Genomic DNA, 21,060 nt, shown 5'->3' with positions numbered 1-21,060 from the left:
TTTGCTGGCTTACACTATTCATGTAAAACTGTTTAAAAGATAGTTATTAAATGTTTTTAAGAATAAAATGTAGACCAGCATGTCCAGACCATAGTGAATTTAAATTTTAATTGACCAAAATTAGTGAAATGTCACTGTACCACATCACTTATTACTTTTAGCATCTTGACATTGTTTACAAGTGCCTAGTGCAACCTTTAGCCTCTTTTTTATTCTCTTCTCTCTTCTGAACAGTTTCAGGGACACTCTTGAAAGTCACTGGGCTAATACTTATAGATACAGACGGCCCCTTCTTAGGTTCTTCCTTCCTCATGAACTTCCCTCCTTTCGGCCTCAGTGATCCTCAGGAGACCTCTCCTAGTGTAGTGGTGTTGGAGGGTTTGTTCTGAAGCTCATGTGACCTGCAGTATCTTTAGGTTTGCAGGCAAGTTTACAAATGCAGACAAGGTAGTAGAATATGTTTCTTTGCAAAACTAACTGGCCCAGCTGGGATTTAAAACGACCTCATAATTACTATGTCAACCCGTCATAGACCAGCTTCAAAACAATCAAGGGCTCAAAGTGACTCATATCATATGGCTGTCAACAGAGAAATATTTTTTCCAAACTCTGTATTTAAGAGAGAAAGCAGGGTACTGATGAAAATTGTTGGAATTCTTTCACTGTGATAGTGCATAATCAAAAGAGGACATCACTTTGATGCAATAAGAACACTGTACCTTGAATCTTTTCAGTTAACATGTAATCCTATCTGTGGATATAGTCTTGTGCTTCAACAATGTATATATTAGTATTGGCAGGAAAGGACGTCTATGGACCTTTCCAAACAGCAGCCATTAATCTCTAGAACACTTACTCTGATGTTAAACATTTCTTCATCAAGAGCCTGAAAATAAACATGAAACAATGTGCACAAATTTTAGCAGTCTCTGGGCTGTCCCTTTGCCCTTCAAAAAATAGAAATAATGAAAGTGCATTTGCAAGTCTATGGTTCTATGAGGATCAGCTCATTTATGAGGAAAATCAGCTATAAACCAAGATTTTGCATGTTCCTCAGCAGATGAAGGAATCCATCTCACAGGCTCAAAACACATATTTGCACCAATGAAAGTGAGTGATCCTTGAAGAGTGGAAGGAAAGGGATCTTAACATTACTGTTTTTGAACTTTAAATGGGTCTGCCCTGAGATGGGATGTTGTAATTCCTGCCAACTTGGAATTATATATATATATATGTATACGTGTGTGTGTGTGTGTGTGTGTGTCTTATATGTGTATATATTATGTAAAAAAATCTGTATATATATATATACACATATATATTTAATTAGCAAACTTTTTTAACCTGAACACAATGTGTAAGATGAGTTGTGTTCTGAAGTAATCAAACTATGCATGCCTTTTTTTTCTTTAATGGAATGTAAATTCCTGGCTTTGAGTTTAGAAAGGATAAGCATGTGAGTGCTGATAAGATCAATGTTGCATACAGAGTGTGAGCCATATATGTAATCTTTGCAATATCTAACATGACTTATTATTTTTTTTAGAATTTTTTATATTTATTAAATAGGTACTTTATGTTGGGTACTGAATAAGTCTTTTATTTATTTATTTATTTTTAATCAAACTACTTTTTTTTTATTATACTTTAAGTTTTAGGGTACATGTGCACAACGTGCAGGTTAGTTACATATGTATACATGTGCCATGTTGGTGTTTTGCACCCATCAACTCGTCATTTAACATTAGGTATATCTCCTAATGCTATCCCTCCCCCCTCCCCCCACCCCACAACAGGCCCCAGTGTGTGATGTTCCCCTTCCTGTGTCCATGTGTTTTCGTTGCTCAATTCCCACCTATGAGTGAGAACATAACATGACTTACTTATAGATGGTTTGGCATAACGTGTCAGCCTGAAGTGCCCAGTATACTGACTACAAAATACCTGAGCAAAGACCTTCTTTGAAAAGAATCTTACAAATCCTGACTGGGAGACACTAATAGGGTCACTGAAGAGTTGAGCATGGGAAGCTTTAAACACTGCACTTTCTCACTCCAGAACTAATTGTTTAAGAGACATAGGCTTCCCTTTGTAGCCTGTGAGACAGGACACAGGTGGTTATTAAGATCCCATTCCCTCTTGAGTATCACTGCCTCATTGCAATTATCTTCACAGATACCACACTGTTGTCTACCTACAGCAGAGAGGAGATCAACAGGCTCGCCATTCTTATTTATTATCTACCATCACGTGATAGTGGATTCAACTAACAAGGGTATAATTGACAGGCAATTACGGAATGCCAGGCAATGGAGAGAATGTAAAAGAGTAAGCCACAGAGTCCCTGACCTCACATAGCTGGAGAGACATGATCTCCACTGCCACCGCTTTACTTCAGGCATCCTCACCACCGCTCACATGGTTTATTGCAACAGACTCTTAACTGGTATGCCCTTCCTGCAGTCTTGTCCCCCTTTGGCTAATTCCCCAGATCACAGCAAGAGTTAGCTTTTTAAAATACAAAACTGATCAAGTCTGTCTTCTGCTTGGGCTTTCAGGGGCTGACCCCTGCTCACCACTGCTCACCACTTCAGCCTTATCTTTCACTACATCTCCTCAATTTATGATCCTGTCATACTGACCTGTCTGCAGTCCCTTGAATATTTCCCATCTTAAATAATGTTGGGAGCCTCTTTTTATTGGAGAGTATTCTTTTTCATTATGTGTTATGCAAATGATTTTAAAGAAAAGACACTAAGATTGTATGTGTTCCAGGTTGGCTGATGCGTATAGTGCATTTATTCTCTTCATTGATTTTTGTCCTACTTTATTTTTTTATGTTGTTTCCACATCCAAGTCAAGGTCATTAGATAGAGAGGGCAACTCTCCATACAAACACCTACTGTTAAGCTAGTGCTTAAAAGCTTATTCGATTATTTGTCGTAAAATAACTTGCTTGCATATTTCATCAAGGACTCAGGGGAGAGAACTTCCGTTCTGTCCAGGTGTTCGGAAACTTTTATTTTTTGATAAAGTGTCACTACAATATCTTTTCCAAGGTAGAGTCTTGTTGTAATCACATGCTCAGGAATCATGTTTTAATTATAAAACAAGACAAGTGTATGGATGGAACGATGCTCTAATTCAGTAGTAAACTTGTGTTCAAAAATTAGGCAAAACACCAAAATAGAATTCTAGGGGTAAAGTTTATATATTTAAAATTTTTTGGCCTGGTGTGGTGGCTCACACCTGTAATGCCAGCACTTTGGGAAGTCGAGGAGGATGGATCACTTGAGGTCAGGAGTTTGAGACCAGCCTGGCTGCATGGTGAAACCCTGTCTCTGCTAAAAATACAAAATTAGCTGGGCATGGTGGTGGGTGCCTGTAATCCCAGTTACTCAGGAGGCTGAGGCAGGAGAATGGCTTGAACCCAGAAAGTGGAGGTTGCAGTGAGCCAAGATCGTGCCACTGCACTCCCACCTGGGTGACAGAGCGAGACTCCGTCTCAAAAAAAAGAAAAAAAATTATGTTAAAACTATTTTAGTTTAAATTTTGAATGGTTAATTCACAAATATGGTTTAAAAGTTCCAGAAGGGTATAATATATGGAAGCATATACTATATTTTTTGTTTTTTACACAAATGAGAGCATATTATATATATATTGTACTGAAATCAGCCTTTTTCTGATATCAAATATGCCTTGGAAATTTTTCCTTATTAGTACACATAGAGATTTTACATTCATTTCAATGACGTCAGAGTGTATGATATTTGGTACATAGTGCAGTCTCCTGTTGCAGGACATTTAAGTTGTACCCAGTTTTTTGCTATCACAATCAATGCTCCATTAATATATTATACATATATATTATCACACATGTAGGAGTATTTCTCTTCATTAAATTCCCAGAATTAAAATTGCTGGGTCGAATGGTATATAAATTTGCGATAGATTTTGCAAAGTTGCCCTTCATAGGCCTGGTTTCTCACATTCCTGCCAACACAGTACATTATCAGTTGTTTTGCCAATTCAGTGCTGTAATTCCTTTGCCAATCTGATAGGTGAAATGGGTATTTTCCAGTAGTTTTAATTTACATTTCTCTTATGAGTAAGGTTGAACATCTTTTCAAATGTTGTTAGAGACATTTGTATTGCTTTTTCTGTGATTAGTCTGTTCTTATCTTTGCCTGTTTTTCCGTTGAATTGTTGGTCTTTTATTGATTAATGAGAGCTTTTTGTATAACAAAGAAATTAGTTCTCTTTGATACAAGCTGTAAATCAAATATTTTTTCCTATCTCATTATTTTTATTTTGACTTCACTTTTGGCACTTTTTGTTATGCAGAATTTATTATTACTATTATTAGTCAGACATCGATTTTTGTTTTATGGCTTCTGATGTGGATTAAAATTAGAGAGGCCTTCCCACTCTTAGATTATACAAAATTTCTTTCAAATTTTCTTCTAGTACTTTTTTCCCCCAGGTTTTCTTATTTAAATATTTAACCCATCTGAAATTCATCCTAAAGTGAGCTACTTTACTTTTTTGTGGATGGCTGTTCATAGCAGTCAGGGTCTAGTCAGGAAAACAGGAAGTGCACTAGATATTTCAAACAGAAAGGAGTTAATAGGGATTTGGTTACACAGATGTTAGAAGCCTAAAAGAGTGAAAGGAGAATGCTGAAGTAACCAGAGATGGTAACTGCAAGAAGCAGCTATCACCTCTAGGGCTGAGGAAACAAAGGGAAGACATAAGATGACTAGTGCATAGGACTATAGAGGAGGAATCCCTCTGCAGAGGGCTTACTGCCCAGCCTCTGCTAGTACCTCTAAGGGAGCTTGATGAGGCTAGTTGTGGGAGGCCTGAAGAACCAAGAGCTGCAGCTAACTGCTACTACTGGAGCAACATTGTCAGAAACAGGACAAAGTAGAAAGGAAATCTTTCTCCCCATCCCACCTTTTAACATTCCTCTACTGACTCCAATTAGCAGAACCCAACAGAAAGCAGCTAGTACAGGAGCCTGGGAAATGTAATTTGCAGAATCTCAGGCTTAGTATCACAGAGTAGAATAGATATAAATGGTTTCATAACTGAGAGATAACAAGTAAACAACCATTAATTGAACAAGCTATTTTACCCTATGATATGAAATGTCACTTTTATCCTATAACATTTGAATCTACTTCTGGGTTTTCTAGTTTACTCCAAAGATTTATCCACTTATTCCATGCTCTAGTGTTCCATGCTCTGGTACCATATTGTTTTAATTACTGTTGTAGCATAATATGTTTTTACATGTGGAAAGGCCAATCCTTTCTCATTATGCTTTTTCTGAATTTTCCCAAATATTCTTTTTTACTTTTTAAAAACTTGGCTTTTTACTTAAAAGATCTTTCAAGGAATTTTGAAAATAAGAGCGAATTTTAGGAAAATGATATTTGTTTTCTTTTGGATATTTTTTCATTATTTATGGTGATCTGAATCTTCATATATTAGGTACTTAATAAATATATGTGAATAACTTTATTTATTAACATTTAAAAAGGTCATTATGTCTTTTAAAAAAATTCCATCTCTATGTACTTAAAGACAGTTTTAGTTTTATTATATTGACAGTGATTGGGTTAAACAGAGAAAGTGGAGGAATCCTTTCCTTTGTCAGCAGTTCTTTATTTACTTCCCTGTTTCTGAGTCAATATGAACCTCTAGAAAGAAAGAGGGACCAAACTAGGTAGCTTTGTGTAATCCAGACAAGAGATAATGGTGACTTGGATTAGGGCAGTGTATTAGTCTGTTTTCATGCTGCTGATAAAGACATACCTGAGACTGGACAATTTACAAAAGAAAGAAATTTAATTGGATTCATAGTTCCACGTGGCTGGAGAGGCCTCACGATCATGGCGGAAGGCGAGGAGGAGCAAGTCACATCTTACATGGATGGCACCAGGCAAAGAGAGAGCTTGTGCAGAGAATCTCATGTTTTTAAAACCATCAGTCTCATGAGACCCATCCACTATCATGAGAACAGCATGGGAAAGACCTGCTCCCATGATTCAACCATCTCTCACTGGGTCCCTCCCACAACACATGGGAATTATGGGAGCTACAATATGAGATTTGGGTGGGGGCACAGAGCAAAACCATATCAGGCAATAACAGTGCTGGTGGGGGGAAAGTGCTAAGATTTTGTATAAATTGTGTAGAAGAGCTCATTGTATTTGATGGCAGGTTGAATGTGGGATATGTGAGAAAGAGATTTGCTAAGCCTGACTCCAAGGTTGTTTGCCTGAGCAAATGGGAAATGGGTTGTCATTTACTGAGATGGAGAAGACTATAGGTGGAGAGTAGACAAGTGGAAACTAGAAATGTAGTTTTGTACAGGAAGTTTCAGATGCTTAGACAAGTGGAAACCAGAAATATAGCTCTGCACAGGAAGTTTCAGATTTGAATCTGAAACTTTGGCATTTGAATATGAGTCTAGAGTTCAGGGAAGAGGTCTGGGATGGAGTTATCAATTTGGAAGTCACATGTATATAGATGCTATTTAAAGTCCTTGAAATCCAGTAAAATCATGAAGAAAGCAAATTTAGATAGAAAAGATAAGAGGTCCAAGGACTAAGCCCTGGGTAATTCCAGCACTGAGAGACTGGGAGGATGAGGAGGACTCAACAATGAAGAATGAGAATGAACAGTTTGAGAGGAAAGAGGAAAATCAGCAAGTAGGGCGTCTTGGAGTAAAACTGGAAAATTTTTCAGGGCAGAGAGAAAGATCCAAAATGTCAGATGCTGCTGATGGATCAAGAAAAATGAGGAGTAAGAGTTGACCATTGAATTCAGCAATAGACAGATCATGATTTGCCTTCATAAAAGAGTTTCAGTGGAGTACTGGAAGCAGAAGCCTGGTTGGAATGGGCTCAAAGAAATCCCACTCACTTAGGAGGAGAGATTATTGGAGACAGAATGTATAGGCAATTCTTTCAATGAGTTGTGTTGTACAGGAAAGGAAAGAAATGAAGTGGGATCTCCAGGGGAAGTAGAGTCAAGGGAGGATCTTGTTCAGATGGAAGAAACAACAGTATGTTTGTATGCTAATGAGAATGAGCTAATATGGAGGGAAACATTAACAACAGGTAAAAGACTGGAGCAATGTCCTAGCTAGTCAAAAGAGGATGGGATTTAGTGACTAAAGTAAGAAGTTTGTGTTAATTAGAAGCACAATCAGTTTACTTCTAGTAATAGGGGAGAAGGTCATATATACCAGCAAAGATGCAGTAGGTGTATGAAAGTGATAAGAGATAGTGGAAATTCTTCCCAAATTGTTTCAATTTTCTTGGTGAATCAGGGAGCAATGGGGTAGATGTGTGATTTGATAAGGCAGGAGAAGTTATGAAATAGTATATGAGAGTGGACCAAAGGAATATAGTGTGATTTCTTGATAGAATTAACAGCCCAGTTAAAGTTAGTGACCATGAATTTGAAATGAGATCAGTTGGCATGAATTTTTCTCTGGGGAGAGAGATTTAACCAAGGCTGTAATTTGACCAAGAGAGTACAATCATGTGAGAGAATGGGCATGACATTAAGGGTGTATGCAATTGAAATTTAAGCTGAATGAGAAGGAAAATGAGTGCATGGAAGGAGGAGGGTGAAGGCCAATCAGAAGATGACAAAAATCAATGGATTATAATGTGCTGCCATCAAAGCACTGTTGGATTTTGAGCTCTAGAGGGAATAAGCTGGAAATATAGAAGATGATGTTGGAGAGCTGAAATTACAGATAGTTGTAATTTTTTATAATAACGGCAAAAACTAGGGTATGACCATACAAGTGAGGGCTGAGGTAGTGTGAAGGACAGAATCATGAGAGAAGAGAAGTTCAGGGAACTGGGAAGTCAGAACATCAGAAATATCATCTAAGAGGATATGGAAATCACAAAAAAATTGGCAAAAGTAGTATTAGAGAGAATAACAGCAATCCAGAGGCAAAAATCTTCAAAGAAGGAAGGAAAATGAATGACCCAGGGGTACTGAATGGCCCATGACTATTGATATGGTTTGGATGTGTGTGCCTGCCCAAATCTTACATTGAAATGTAACCCCCAGTGTTGGACATAGGGCCTGGTGAAAGGTGATTGGATCATGGAGATGGATTTCTCATGAATGGTTTAGCACCACTCCCCTTGGTACTGTCCTCGTGATAGTGAGTTCTTGTGAGATCTGGTCATTTAAAAATGTGGGGTACCTCTCGCCTTGCTCTCTTGCTCCTGCTTTTGCCATGTGACATGCCTGCTCCCTCTTTGCCTTCTGCCATGATTGGAAGCCTCCTGAGGCCTCCCCAAAAGCAGATGCCACCATGCTTCCTATACAGCCTGTGGAACCATGAGCCAATTAAACCTCTTTTCTTATAAATTACCCAGTCTCAGGTATTTCTTTACATTAATAGAAATGCAAGAATGGACTAGTACAGCTATTAACAGAAAGGATATAATTAATATTATCTGATGACATGAGAATAAAAGCTAGTATATTTTAGGAAGCAGGGAGAGAGAATTATTTGGAAGCAGTGATGATGAGCGAGGAGGAAAATCTACCCCACATCCAGGCCCATTGGTACAAGGAGAGTGGGATAGAAATTATCTGCTTCTGAGTTGTTGGGCAAGTAATGTCCTCAGGAGAGAGCCAGTGTTCCTTTAGAGAAGTAGTTCTCAAACTTGACAGCAGATGCGTAGACCATATCCCAGACTAATTAAATAACCACCTCTGGAGGTAGGAGCCATGGACCTGTATTTTTTTTGTTTGTTTGTTTGAAGCTTTGGATGATTCTGAAGTGCAGCCAAATTTGAGAATAACTACCTTAGAGCAAGGAGGTGAAGGGAACATTCTCAGAAGAGTTTGTGAACTGAGGGGCATTTACTTGTGGTTGAATGTGAGTTTCAGAGAGTACAGTGGAAGAGTCTCAGGAGATGGGGATAGGTGAGATATAGGATTAGAAAAAATGATGGCAAAATAGATAGACCGCTAGCCAGACTAGTAAAGAAGAAAAGAGAGAAGAATCAAATAAACACAATAAAAATGATAAAGGGGAGATCAACACTTATCCCACAGAAATACAAACTACCATCAGAGAATACTACAAATGTTTCTATGCAAATAAACTAGAAAATCTAGAGGAAATTGATAAATTCCTGGACACATACACCCTCCTAATACTAAACCAGGAAGAAGTCGAATCCCTGAATAGACCAATAGCAAGTTCTGAAATTGAGGCAGTAATTAATAGCCTACCAACAAAAAAAAGCCCAGAACCAGATGGATTCACAACTGAATTCTACCAGATGTACAAAGAAAAGCTGGTACCATTCCTTCTGAAACCATTCCAATCAATAGAAAAAGAGGGACTCCTTCGTAACTCATTTTATGAGGCCACCATCATTCTGATAACAAAACCTGGCAGAGACACAACAGAAAAAGAACATTTCAGGCCAATATCCCTGATGATGATTGATGCAAAAATACTCAATAAAATACTGGCAAACTGAATCCAGTAGCACATCAAAATGCTTATCCACCATGATCAAGTCAGCTTCATCCCTGGGATGCAAGGCTGATTCAACATATCCAAATCAATAAACGTAATCCATCACATAAACAGAACCAGTAACAAACACCACATGATTAACTCAATAGATGCAGAAAAGGCCTTCAATAAATTTCAACAGCCCTTCATGCTAAAAACTCTCAATAAACTAGGTGTTGATGGAACATATCTCAAAATAATAAGAGCTGCTTATGACACACTCACAGCCAATATCATACTGAATGGGCAAAAGCTGGAAGCATTCCCTTTGAAAACTGGCACAAGACAAGGATGCCCTCTCTCACCACTCCTATTCAACATAGTATTGGAAGTTCTAGCCAGGGCAATCAGGCAAGAGAAAGAAATAAAGAGTATTCAAATAGGAAGAGAGGAAGCAAATTATCTCTGCAGATGACATGATTGTATATTTAGAAAACCCCATCATTTCAGCCCAAAACTCCTTAAGCTAATAAGCAGCTTCAGTAAAGTCTAAGGATACAAAATCAATGTGCAAAAATCACAAGCATTCCTATACACCAACAATAGACAGAGAGCCAAAGAATGAGCGAAATCCCATTCACTGCTACAAAGAGAACAAAATACCTAGGAACACATCTTATAAGAAATGTGAAGGACCTCTTCCAGGAGACCTACAAACCACTGCTCAAGGAAATAAGAGAGGACACAAACAAATGGAAAAACATTCCATGCTCATGGATAGGAACAATCAATATTGTGAAAATGGCCATACTGCCAAAGTAATTTATAGATTCAATGCTATTCCCATCAAACTACCATTGACTTTCTTCACAGACTTAGAAAAAACTATTTTAAATTCCATATGGAACCAAAAAAGGGCCCGTATAGCCAAGAAAACCCTAAGCAAAAAGAACAAAGCTGGAGGCATCACGCTATCTGACTTCAAACTATACTATAAGCCTATAGGAACCAAAACAGCATGGTACTGGTACCAAAAAAGATATATAGACAATGGAACAGAACAGAGGCCTCAGAAATAACACACACATCTACAACCACCTGATCTTTGACAAACCTGATAAAAACAAGCAATGGGGAAAGGATTTCCTATTTAATAAATGGTGTTGGGAAAACGGGCTAGCCATATGCAGAAAACTGAAACTGGACGCCTTCCTTAAACCTTATACAAAAATTAACTCAAGATGGGTTAAAGATTTAAATGTAAGACCTAAAACCATAAAAACCCTAGAAGAAAACCTAGGCAATACCATTCAGGGCATAGGCATGGGCAAAGACTTCATGACTGAAACACCAAAAGCAATGGCAACAAAAGCCAAAATTGACAAGTGGGATCTAACTAAACTAAAGAGCTTCTGCACAGCAAAAGAAACTATCCTCAGAGTGAACAGGCAACCTACAGAATGGGAAAAAATTTTTGCAATCTATCCATCTCACAAAGGACTAATATCCAGAATCTATCCAAGGAACTTAAACAAATATATAAGAAAAAAACAAACAACCCTATCAAAAAGTGGGCAAAAGATATGAACTTTTCAAAAGAAGACATTTATGCAGCAAACACATGAAAAAAACTCATCATCACTGGTCATTAGAGGAATGTAAATCAAAACCACAATGAGATACCATCTCACGCCAGTTAGAATGGTGATCATTAAAAAGTCAGGAAACAACAGTTGCTGGAGAGGATGTGGAGAAATAGGAATGCTCTTACACTGTTGGTGGGAGTGTAAATTAGTTCAACCATTTTGGAAGACAGTTTGGCGATTCCTCAAGAATCTAGAACTAGAAATACCATTTGACCCAGCAATGCCATTACTGGGTGTATACCCAAAGGATTATAAATCATTCTACTATAAAGACATATGCACACATATGTTTATTGCAGCACTATTCACAATAGCAAAAAATGGAACCAAAAAAATAGCAAACTTTGAACCAACCCAAATGCCCATCAAAGTTAGACTGGAAAAAGAAAGTGTGGCACATATACACCATGGAATACTATGCAGCCATAAAAGAGAATGGGTTCATGTCCTTTACAGGGACATGGTTGCAGCTGGAAACTATCATTCTCAGCAAACTAACACAGGAACAGAAAACCAAAAACCACATGTTCTCACTCATAAGTGGGAGTTGAACAATGAGAACATATGGGCACAGGGAGGGGAACATCACACATCGGGGCCTGTCGGTGGGTGGGGGGAAAGGGGAGGATAGCATTAGGGATAGCAAAGGGAGGATAGCATTAGGCAAAATACCTAATGTAGATGATGGGTTGGTGGGTGCAGAAAACCACCATGGCACATGTATACCTATGTAACAAACCTGCACATTCTGCACATGGATCTCAGAACTTAAAGTATAATAAAAAAGAAAAGATGGTGGCAGAACCAAATACAGATTTGAGTTTGGAGGGTGAGAGAGATGAATTTTCTCTTTGTTTTACTGGTAGTTCTAAAAGTACCAAGTGCCTCCACTTTAGCAGCTGCAAAATCAGAGTTACGTAATTGTTTTCGTTTGTGGCTTTGGTGAATCCTTAGGAGGCGTGGCTAGGAAAAGCAACGTCCAGACACCTCAGGAAGAGATGCTTCAAATGGTTTTGCTGTGATTAAGTCATCTTGATATGTAAGCCTTGAGAACTCATCCCCCTGAATGTGACACTATCTCCAAAACAGCTACTAAGACTTCAGCTGGAACTGATGTGGCCGTATTGCTGCAGCTCCATGGTATCTTGCTAAGCTAGCTCTCAGGATTAAGCATGTGAAGAGTGGCTGTAGAAAAAAGGCTTCAGACTACATGCTTACTGGCCTTGAAGGTCATGAAGAAATGTGAAAGAAGACTCTAGGGATATTCCCATAATATTATTTAACAAGACTGGCCACTGTTGAACATGAAGTGAGTTCAGCGCTGAGAAATCTGGCGATGCTGGTTAACTGATCTCATCCACCTGCCTCTTCTATTTAGTCATCTTCACCATGCTTTCATCTGACCACTTGCTTGGAGATGATGAAGCACGATTATGACAGCTCAGAGAAGGTTCCTGACCACAAAAACTCAGTAGAGGTCAATGCATATCATTGTCTGAAACAATAATTTTTGGCAGCTTGGTAACTACAAATAAGCAGTAGGAGTTTGAAACAAGCTAGGGAGAACTTGAACCATTTTATTGACTCTATCGTAATCCAGAAAGTTCTTTCCCTGAAACTTTCCAGCCATTAATATAAATCTTGGCCAGTGGTTCTTGGTCATTTATTTGGAAAAAGTAGATACATTGGAAACATTATACAGGCTAGTAAGGCAAAGATTTCCCAATGCCACAATCAATGTTATGCTGCCAGATAAAGCTCAGGGTTAGCCTATCATGAAAAAAAAAAAAAAAAAAATCCTAAGGGGCTACAAGTAATGGGACCATGATATGTAACATGCTTAACCAGAGTGCTCCCCACTTTGAGTGAAGATTGGTTATTGGAAGTAGTTAATCAGCTTATAACAAAATTAAGTTTTTCCAACATCTTCCCTCAAGAAGATTATCAAACTTACCAACCAGTTCCTGGTTGACTTCAGGATCTGCATATGGAAAGAAGGCATGATATAAATAATACTATATATATACTTATCTGAAAATTAAGGTAAAATATTGCATTACATGATAAAGGAGTAAGAGAAAAATACATTGCATCAGATATTTTAAGTTCAGTAAACACATTCCTATTGCTAATTGACAAGTGATGTATTTGAATACACAGTCAAATATCAGTGAAACATCAATTACCATTTTTTAGGGCATTGATTTTACAGTCATAAGCTGCTATTGACAAGCTGCTATTGATATGTATGCCAGCACTCCTTCAAGTGTGCCCAATAGCATTCAAATGCTTCTTAAAATATTAATTTTGCCAAAAATTGCTCATTTCATGTTTTAAAAATTAATTAGCATATGAATTAATTCCTATGTGAGATTACTGCAATATATTTACTAGTGATTTAGCATAATGGAGAGATCTCTGGTCTGAGAATCAGGAGACTGGGATTCTAATGTGCAATCAAGAACCAATTAGTTGTATTCCTTAGGCAAATTATTGACTTCTTTGAACTTCTATTTCTTTAGTTGTAAATTAAGAAATTAGGTTGGGCGTGGTGGCCCACTCTTGTAATCCCAGTACTTTGGGAGGCCGAGGTGGGCAGATTGCTTGAGGCCAGGAGTTCCAGACCAACCTGAAAACATGGTGAAACCTTGTCTCTCTAAAAAAAAAAAAAAAAATAGCTGGGCATGGTCGTGCTCACTTGTAGTCCCAGCTACTCAGGAGGCTGAGGCGGGGGGAATCAATTGAGCCTTGGAGGTTGAAGCTGCAGTGAGCCATGACTGTGCCACTGAACTCCAGCCTGGGCAACAGAACAAGACCCTGTCTCAAAAAAAAAAAAAAAAAAAGGAATTAATTTTTTTGTTGTTCTAAATTATTCTGATTCTATAAATCAAATGGTCCGCTAAGGCTTGCAGCCAATTAGATGGTCAAAAAACAGAAATTAAAGATTAATCCTGAAGACTTCCCAATGCTATTTCATGCTCTAGAACTTTCCTTTCACCCTTCCTTCCAAAAGGTGGCTTGATGAACAATTAGCTATAGGAGTAACCTTCCGAAATCTCACTCCTACTAGATTATAAAGTCATACAAACAGGAGTATGTCCTACTCGTATGAGATTCACCACAGCAACTAGCCACATACTTTGCACATAGCTGCTAAAGGAATAAGTTAGCAGATGGAATGAAGGATGGAAGAAGAGGGGGAGGAAGAGAGATAGATAACTAATGTTCCATTTAGGATGTGCAGGTGCTAAAGGAAAGAGAAGAAGTAGCTAGATCTGTCAACTTCCATGTAAAGCGAGGAGCAGGACAAATCAGAGATGTCTGGTAAAGGTTTGATTTAATTACTACAGACATAAATCACAGTGGAAATTGTTATTTCAAACAAAGTTAACAAAGTGGAATTCTAGTCTAACACAATTATTTGATCTTTTCCTTGGAATTTTTTTTGTATTAGAGTTTGATCTAAATTTTAGGTTATAGATTCAGGTAAAAAAAATTGAGAACACTGAAAAAGACTCAACTGAAAGACGGACATAAAAATAGAAGAGGCTTGATTAATTTATTGAAAATGAAATACAAGACATAACAGTTATGGTGAAATGAGTATTAGTGGCAATGAAATTTAATTCTCCTTGACCTTTCCATTCTATTGTTGAATAAAAAAATAAGGTGGTACATATTTGAGAGGTTCTATATGGATATATGTATATGGAGAATTTATAAAGTATAATATTAAGATTGCCAGCTCTGAAGTTAGGTTGCCTGATTTCGCATTCTGACACCACTTATTAGTTAATGTGACTGAGCAAATGACTGAACTTTTCTGCACCTGCCTCAGAGCCCTCATTTACAAAATGGTGATAATAATAGTGTCTATCTGATAAGGTTATGTAAGGTTTAAGTGAGATAATGTTTAAAAAGCACTTTGTCCATTACTTGTCTAAGTGCTTCATAATGTTGTTGGGTGGGGTAGATAATGCATGTGTTACTACTACATTTGTATATCTACAGAGAAAACAGTTTTGAAATGATCCACTTCAAATTATTAATAGAATTAGCCTTGGTGAGTGGAATGTGGGAGGATGTAGCATATACGTTTCATTTTCTTTAACCACTTCTCTAATATTGATTTTTTTATAACAAACATTTTTGTGTCATAATTTTGTCTTTAAATTTTGATAGTAGGTCTAAAGAGATAATTTACCACTGTAAATTCATTCAGAGAGAGCACAATTCAAACTCATTTATGCAGAACTAAGGTAGTAGAAGAGACCATAAATAACAATTCCTTTTTAGGGGGACAATATTTATGTGCATATTCAAACCTATGGTCTCCATTAATCCTTTAGATTAAATAGGATTTTGCTATTTCCACCAGAGTTGAGAAAGTTGAGAGACTTCCCAGATCTTACCTTATTACTCACCTAGTGAAGATCAGGGACAGAAATGACTCAAGTGCCCTGATTCCACAGAGCCCCTCCACTGCCTTATGACACCTACAGTGTCCATCATTCCCCACAGAGCTCCAGTTTTAAAGAGACAAAGAACAGTGCATTTACATAATCTTGAAACCCAGCAGAATGGAGAGTAACAAGTCTTTTGGGCAACTGGCTAATTTGTTTTAGATCTATATGAAAACATAGGTGAAGACTCTCAAAATATATGGTCACCATTCAGGTAATTTCTTATCTCCTGAAAGGTTTAAATATATTTTATGTTTTAGGCTTTTGTGGCTGATAAACTGAAGCCTTTCACCTTGTGGCTAATTTAACATGGTTAGCTTTGGTTGAGATCTCATTTTTCTGCCTGCAGATTCACAAGATCCCCCAAAGTCTATTCAGTAATTGTGATGCATTCCTGTAGCATTTAAGACTAAGCCCTAAAAGCTTTGCTTTGTATACTTGATCTGTAGCGACCTTTAGAGTTTGCTGCCCATTGAACCGAAGGTCTTCCTTGTGAAATCATAGAATAGTGCCCCAGTTCACTTTCTGTTACTTGATATCACTGAACAAAAATACCATTATCAGTGCCTGAGAAAAAAAGAGATATGGTACCCTGTCTCTTTAACAGTTTAAGAATAGCAAGCACAGTAGAGTTAATTCTTTTGGGGGCTGTGCCTTGAGAATTTTCTGGCCCAGAATCAAACTGCAGATAATTAATTATGTCAGTGAAAAGCTCTGATGGCCTGTTCTCTTCAGAAAAAGTGACATCATCCATAGAATTCTCTGGCAATAAAGCAGAACAAAGCTGTGAGTGCAGGAAATAACAGACAGATGTCCGTGAGTGCATATTTTATCTACTTCAAAGTACATTGCAAGAAGTCATGCTCTAGGGCTGTCTCCCAGCAGCAGTGGCTTGGCAAGGGGTCTTGGAGAGTCAGAGAAGTTTACAGGATTGGGTTCACTGCCTCACGTGCCCTGGCCTGAAGATTGAAGTGCAGCATCTTTAAGGAAGCTACTAAAAAAAGATAACAATGCTCAAAAAATGTTGGCAAGACCATGAGAAGCCAATCAAGTTATGTAGTGTGGGGAAATTGGACCAGATGGCTATGGATGGCACCACTTGTGGATGATTGTTAGTACAGGAAACATTACCCAGTGAGTTTTGTTCCAGGGCTTTCCTTTGCTCTGTGCTTACATCATATTTTCACTGAAAATTGTTATTAACACCTATAGCAACATATAATGGAAAGAACAAATATTTTGGAGTTAGATAACTCTGTTTTTTACTAATGATGGGATCTTGGTCAAGCTATTTACTTTATCTGAGCCTCATTTTTTCATCTATAGAATTGGAATTAAGAAGCAGTAAATTAAATAATGCTCCTGAAAGGAATTTTCTCCATGCTAGAGTAAAATGTAAGAATTGGTTGTTTTTAAATTCAACTCTGTCCTTTCCTGCAAAATATATTACATATCTAAATCTACAAATACAAATCCGAAGTCAGACTTATATTAGCTAGAACAAATGTCTACATACACAAGCAGTTTTAGGTATAATAGAAAGATCATTGTTTCAAAATTTCAGGTGCCAGAGGACCAGAAATTCTACTGTTAGAAATTTAGTCCTTTGAGCTGAAATACCTAGCACTTTCTTTTAAAAAAAATTGTAGGCCAGACATGGTGACTCACGCCTGTAATCCCAGCACTTTGGGAGGCCAAGGTGGGCAGATAACGAGGTCAGGAGTTCAAGACCAGCCTGACCAACATGGTGAAACCTCATCTCTACTAAAAATACGAAAATTAGCCGGGCGTGGTGGCACGCGCCTGTAATCCCAGCTACTCAGGAGGCTGAAGCAGGAGAATCGCTTGAACCCGGGAGGCAGATATTGCAGTGAGCCAAGATCAAGCTACTGCACTCTATCTTGGGCGACAGAGCAAGGCTCTGTCTCAAAAAAAAAAAAAAATTGTATCTAATTATCAAAGTAAAACCAGTCTGATATAGATTATTTAAAACATGCATTCTCAGTGTCATCACTACTGTTCTCAAGAGGGTGAAATTTGGTTCTGTGGGTGACAGTAAAGAAATTTTAGATGTGACAATGGTTTATGGCCCTCAAAAGGATCACAGAATATAAATATATGTACAGTATATATCTATGGTATTAAAGTTTCAAAAGAGAGCAATACCAGAAAAGATACCTAAAAAGTCTCCTTAGGAGGACAAAAACAAGTTTGAAAAACAATGATTTAGGAAAATTTAAAACTTATGAAAAAAGTTTTTCATAATCATCCATAATTCTACCAACCTAAAAGAATGATTGTGGCTATTTTGGTGGGTATTTTTCTTCACATGTGTTTTTTCCATAATTGCAAGCACAGTATATATGCAACTTTAAATATTTATAATAAGCATTTCCCACATCATTCAGCCACCCTTGGATATATTTTTAATCCTTGTATAATATTTTATTCTATGGGTGTACTGTATTTTACTCAGATATTTCCTTATTATTGAATATTTATTTTTCCCATTTTTTACTATTAAACATAACGTCATATTTCTGCAACAATCTTTGTCCTTCTTTTTAAACGACTCAATTAAAAGGTATAAATGTTTTTGAAGACTTGTGTGTTTCTGTTGTCCAGTTACTTTTTAGAGTCATATGTCTTCCCAACAAAATGATGAGAATGCCTATTTAACAAACTCTCACTTGCAATAACTATTATAGTTCTAAAATTTGTCCTGATTTAAGAGGTGAGTAATGGTATCTCATTATTGTTTCAATTTATAATTCTTTAGTTGTTAGTTGAGTTGAACTGTTTCTTAATGAACATTTTATATCTCTTTAGTGAACTGTCTATTTATACCTTTCAGGCATTTTTCTTTTGAGCCTTAGGGTTCTTCTCACTGATATATGTAAACTCTTTATAATTAAGTATAGTTACCCTATATCTTTCATAGTTGTTAGAAATATTTCCTTTCTTTTTTTTTTTTTGCCTTTTAATTGGCTATGATTGTTTTTTACAGTTAGAATCTCTATTTTTTTCTTTGTTATTTCAGAGAAAGTCTTTCCTGTATTCAGAAGTCAGATAACTACCCATGTATATTCATTCATTCATTCATGCAGCAAATATTTATGAAGTATCTGCTATTTGCCAGATACTATCTTTAGGCATTGGGGATAAAGCATAAACAAATCTTGTTGAACAAACAACAAAAAATCTCAGTCCTTAAGGAGTTACATTCTAGAGGAGGAGACAGACAAGAAACAAAGTCAGTCGAACAGATATGTTAAAAGATAGCAATCCTATGGAGACAAATAAAGACAAGAAAAGCCCTAGGATATTTCAGGGATGAGGATTGTAGTTTTAAATAGGAGATCAGGAAAGTTTCCACTAAAAAGCTAACATTTAAATAAAGACCTGAAGAAGATGGGAGAGCACACCATGCGGGAAGAGCATTCTAGGCAAAGGGGCAGAGGCCTGAGGGGAAAGCGTGCCTGGAGGGTCTGAGGCACAACAAGGAGGCCAGTGCAGATAAAGCCAAGGAGAGAGAAGGTGGTAGTTATGAGAAGGAGCAATGAAATCTGCAACAGCCTCTCCAACACTTGGGTCCCGTTGCTGGGTTTGACTTCGCATCCCAGATTCTTCTTCCCTAAGTGTGAGCTTCCTCAGAGTCTCTGTTGTTTCTCCCAATAAGTCTGCCTTGGTTTGACCATTGCAATCTATCTAATACCTTTGAATAAGTCTGAAATTCAATGATAGACCTCTCTCTCTCTGTCTTTTTCTGTCTCCATTAGGCATCTTTAGCTTCTGTGTAAAGCAGTAATGCAAACGAAACAGTCGCCTATTTCTATATGCAAAAGGCATCTGAATATCAGCAACTTCCAGTCAATATTCCTTATAATATGTATTTCTATATTTTAAAAAACCGAGTAATAAACTACATTTATACCTAGTAATAAAAAAACAACTTGTGTTCTAGTCATGGCTTGGTTGTGAATCAACTGTATATCCTTGGTAGGGGGTAGGCAATAATAACAACTTACTTTTATGAAATGCATAACATTTAATTCATTTTAAAGGGTAATATTTTAAGTTATTCACCTTACTTCAGCCTAAATTTCTCATTCATAAATGAAGCATTAAGTTCGATGATCTCTAAAGCATTTTTTCAGGTATTATGTATAGGTAAAGAAATAGAATTCAATTCCTGAATCAGGATCTTTGAAATGAGGGTCATGTGTTTTATTCCACATATTATCAGCTCTATATTTTAGATTTTGGTGGTGGCAAAACCTATGTTGGTACCCTTATTTTGGTACCAATTTCAGTATTAATAAGGGTAGACAGGGACATGCTGCAATAATAAATTAATCCACAAATACCAGTGGCTAAACTCTTTCTCATTACTATATTTGTCCAACTTGATTTGATGGGAACAGAGGGTGTTTGTTTCCATGTAGTCACTCAGGGACCCAAGCTGATGGAGTTTTCACCATCAAGTGAAAATGCCATCAGTTTTCTCTTCATGTGCATTAGTTGTTTGGACAGGAAGAAAAAAGTAGAAGAGTTGTGCATCAGTTCACTCATCATTTCTCATAGCCTATTGACCACAGCTAGTCACATAACCCCCTCCAGTCACAAGGAGGCTGAGAGATTCGGGATGCTAACATTTATTTGTAATCCCTAAATCAATGCTTGCTGTGCTTTCATGGCCATTCCCAGACATGCACAGAGAGGCCAAAAATTTGTGTTGCCTATGTGCATGTTTCCAACAGAGGCTGAACAGGCTTTTGTCTGCCCTCTTGTTTCAGCTCTCGTACTGTAGACAAGTATCTTTTTTGCTATCTATTTAGTGCCACATGTTTCACATTTTTGTAGCTTTTGTTGCTGATTTTGCTGTTTAAAATGGCCCCAGGCAGAGTGCTGAAGTGCTGTCTAGTGTTCCTAAGTGTAGGACATACTTTAAGGAGAAAACATGTGTGTCAGGTAAGTTTCCTTCAGACATGAGTCCTTCAGACATAGTGTCATTGATCATGAGTTCAATGTTAATTAAGTAACAGTTTTTATAAAATAAGATGCCTTTAAGCAGAAAAACATACAAAATAAGGTAATGTATTGATTGGTTGATGAAAATAATGTAAAGAAAGACTCACAGGACTCGAACTCTGTGTTTCCCTGGGGAGCAATGATTCAGTATTCACTAATTTCATGTTTGTGGCAACTTTATAGAACATAACTACTACTGTGAATAATGAGGATCAACTGTTGTTCACTTCTATTTCTTCTTCATGTTCAATAAGGAATCTGAACCATGGAGAGATTTGACAGAAATTTTGTGAACATAAATGAAACTAATAAGTCAATATCTCTTGGAATCTAAACTTTCTCTAGCGAAGGGCAAAAAGGTAGCTTTTTAAAAAGCAGTTCTGTCCTCAAAGGAGAAAAT

The 21,060-nt window shown here is 37.3% G+C and overlaps 1 protein-coding gene and 1 long non-coding RNA gene across 3 annotated transcripts in view; one reads left to right on the top strand and one right to left on the bottom strand.

Moving 5' to 3' along the window:
• The window catches only part of LOC134730603 (uncharacterized), a 74,112-nt gene extending 58,498 nt beyond the window's left edge, over nucleotides 1-15,614 (bottom strand). Inside the window, exons 1-2 of the long non-coding RNA XR_010112444.1 lie at nucleotides 15,579-15,614; nucleotides 13,121-13,147 (exon numbers count right to left, since the gene is read on the bottom strand). This is a non-coding gene — a long non-coding RNA (uncharacterized LOC134730603). The remainder of the gene's footprint in view (nucleotides 1-13,120; nucleotides 13,148-15,578) is intronic.
• The window catches only part of FILIP1 (filamin A interacting protein 1), a 200,101-nt gene that overhangs the window by 93,183 nt on the left and 85,858 nt on the right, over nucleotides 1-21,060 (top strand). The gene's annotated exons all lie outside the window — the stretch shown is intronic.

This window comes from Pan paniscus, chromosome 5, assembly GCF_029289425.2.
Source record: "Pan paniscus chromosome 5, NHGRI_mPanPan1-v2.0_pri, whole genome shotgun sequence".
Taxonomy (NCBI): Eukaryota; Metazoa; Chordata; class Mammalia; order Primates; family Hominidae; genus Pan; species Pan paniscus.
Note: the sequence above shows the minus strand (reverse complement) of the source record. Positions and strands in the feature narration are given on the sequence as shown.